Source organism: Tupaia chinensis, unplaced genomic scaffold (genome assembly GCF_000334495.1).
Source record: "Tupaia chinensis unplaced genomic scaffold, TupChi_1.0 Scaffold000361_2, whole genome shotgun sequence".
In the NCBI taxonomy this organism is placed as follows: domain Eukaryota; kingdom Metazoa; phylum Chordata; class Mammalia; order Scandentia; family Tupaiidae; genus Tupaia; species Tupaia belangeri.
In genome coordinates, this window is record NW_006159858.1 from 1,182,361 (window position 1) to 1,185,622 (window position 3,262).

The window sequence follows — 3,262 nt, forward strand, 5'->3', positions numbered from 1 at the left end:
CGAAGTGGGAGGCCCGGAGAGGCAATGCGCCGGCGGGATCCGTGCACTACTCGGGCGACCCTTGGCAGCGCCCCCCGTAGCTCCGGAGCCCCTTCATTATTTCTCAGAATCAAGACCTTAATAGGTGGATCTCCTTCCGCACGGCGCAGCACGAGAATGACCGCCCTCCTAATCTAATTTATTGTAGAAATCGACTGTAAACCGAGGAGGTAACAAGCAAAAGGGGAGAGAGGAAGAAGAAACGCCGAAGGAGCCGCCGCCGCCTCCCTGCCCCCACCTGGGGCAGCCGGGGTGGGAGTCGGGAGCGGCGCTCCCCTCCGCCGCGTTTTCCTTCGGGAGACAGCAAGCTAAGCACAGGGGTTCTGGCCTGAGGTGACCGCGAAGAACCCCGCGGCCTTCGCTGGTCCTCAAGGTCCCTCCAGCCTCGGGCCTGGGTCACTGCCCGGGTCTCGGCCCGGCGCTGAGGCGTCCTCTCCCGACAGCGCCACCGCGTGGGCTGCGGCCGAAACCTGCGGCGCGGGCTGCGCGGGCTGCGTCCAGGAGCCAGCCCTCGTGTGTCGCCCCCAGTTCTGCGGTTCAGATGCGGCGGGGGATGGGCAGGTCTCCCTCCTGGGGCACCACGGGACCTCTACTCAAAAACCCGCCCGCGCGCGCAAAACACCGGTCACCGCAGTTTGCTCCAACCCCTTGTAATGAAAAGAACACCTGGAAAGTCTAAGCCACGGCACCCCAACTCCAGGCAGGCCAGCCCGCGTAGCGAAATCCGCGCCCACCCTAGTAGGAGCGGGCGCGCTCCACAGCCGAGTCCCAGGAGGCCCAAGCCCGAGCGGTTCCCCGAGCGCATTTGCGACTCTGGCTGCGTTGGTTTCCAGCCACTCCCAACAGAGTGAGAAAGCCTGCTGCGGGACTCAAGGTCCCAGGCACTTACTGGGACCGAAGACGAGGCAGGTAGTCGGTCTGTCCCCACGGTCCAAACCTGGTCGGAGTGGCAGGCAACCAAGACGGCGTCCCGGCTGGCGCCTGTCCTCTCCGTCTCACGAAGTCCCCTCTGACGCTCTCTGAGTCCGTCAAGGCTTGACCTCCGGGCTAAGGCCCAGGAGGCTGTGACAGCGACGTCCCGGGACTCAGTTATACCCCACCCGCACTGCCTTCCCTCCCGCCCTGAGGCCAAGCCCCGCTGAACTGGGCATCACCTTGCTGCGCTGTCTCCGTTCCTCGTCGAGATTTGGAAGCCCCCAGGTTGGGCTAAGAGGGCTTCACTGGGTAGGTTGGGGCTTATTTTAAATAAATTCAGCTGTTCACCCACCCACCCCCCGGGCGCGCGCCCGCACACACACAGACACACACAAACACTGTGGGACTGTCAGTATGGAAAGGGACAACGACCTGGAAAGGTGTAAATTCACCTGGTGCCCACCCCAATTACAAAGCTCCCAACCTCACATACAACAGGAGCGAGCCCTGGACGCCAGATCTGTGCCATGCCTGGTCCTCGGCGCACGCTCAGACCTGGGTCGCAAAGCCGGTGCCCAGCGGTGCTCGAGAAGGAGCAGCGCTACCAGCCAGTCGAGCTCCTACGTCCCACCGTTGTTTGGCCTGCGTGCGCAGATACTAATACTTCCTGAGACACTCTATTCCCAAAGTCTGATACCTGGTGTCCTATCCCAGGCCACGCCGAGCTTCCTCCAAGCATGCCAGGCCCGGCACCCCTGCCAAGTGGCTCACCTCAGCTCGCTGTGCCTGTCTGTCTTCGCCCCCTGTGCCCAGTAGCTAGCGAGGGGCGCTGGGTCAGGGCGCCGGTGCTAGCTGTTCACCTCCAGGAGCCGCCAGAAGGTGCCTGCGGCGTCGCTCGTCCAGCCCAGCGGCTGATTTAAATAACTAATAAGCTCAGAGAAATTTTATGAGGGGAACTTTTCCTTTTAGTATCAATAAAGCCTAGTAATTGGGTTTGTTGGTTACCTAAGCTCGAGTTTCCCAGTCTCTCTCTCTCTCTCATTCAAAGGCAACGTTTTCAAACTAGCAACTGTGTGTGCGTTTGTGTGGGGTGTGTGTGAGTGTGAATGTGCGAAAGTTGTTTGTTTCAAAAGTCCTTCTCCTGGAGAACAATCATCATTGTGGCTTTGTGAGTGAAGTTTTGAAAGGTGAACTGTTACTATTTCAGAACTGAAAGTGTTGACAACAATTAAAGTCTCACAATACAAGTGTAATGTAAGGTGAGGGAAGTTTCTGAAGATTTTCACATTGGATCAGACAGAAAGATACATGCAGTGTTTCCCTAGTATTAATAGTTTGTGTTTTAATAAACTTTCAGTTCATTCTGTCTTCAACTCAGGAACTGCCGTGGTAACCTGCTGTTTCCAGTAAAGACTTCCATACTATTATACGTTTGAAATTTTTGTTTTTGATTTTCTAATCTCTTTGAAAACGGGTTTTTAACTGTTCAGAATTTTTTCACCTGGGAGTCATACCTCTATTTAAAAATATGAAAGGCCTCTTTTGAACATTAACTACAAGTAACCCATTCGTTAATGTCTGCAGAGTTGTGGGTATCTCTACAAAAATCTCTTACAGATAAAGGCAAACTAGACGTGCTACTTTCTAACCATAGCAATATATTTTCCCCATTTTTGTTGTATGGAAGTTAAAAACACCTTTGAAAGTACCTTTTAGGGAAGTGTTGTACTAAGATGTACCTGATCTTAAAATTCCTCATCGAATATAATATAACTAGTATCTGCAGGTGTGAGGCAAACGAAATGAAGATCATTTCTGAACCTTATGATAGTTGGGGATCAAATCCTAAGTAGTCAAAGAAAAGAAATGAGAATTTAGGTTTGTACACCTAGGAAGGGAAGTGAATCTTGAAGGTAACAGGAACACATCCTAACCTGCATACTCGAATCTCCTGTGTTTACTTATCACGGTGGGTGAACTTTTCCTTTTCACTTTTGGCAGGAAACCCGTGGGCTTCCCCTTAGTCTAGTTTTAGGCTTTGAGAACAAAGTTTGCAAAGAATTGCTTCAGCCAGGTAACTTTCTGAAACGCAGTTATTCAGAGACCATCCCGGTCCTTTGCACATTACAGGAGAAGAGCCAGTCTTGCCGATTCCTGCAAGCATGGCCACCTCCCTAACCTTTCCTCTGCACCCACAGGCTGGCTCAGGAGCACCTACCCCCGTCTCTCCCTTCTCAAGATTGCCCCCCCTCACCCTCAGGAGCAGATCTTGAGGTGTGACTCTATACTCCCCATTTCTTTCTTTCCC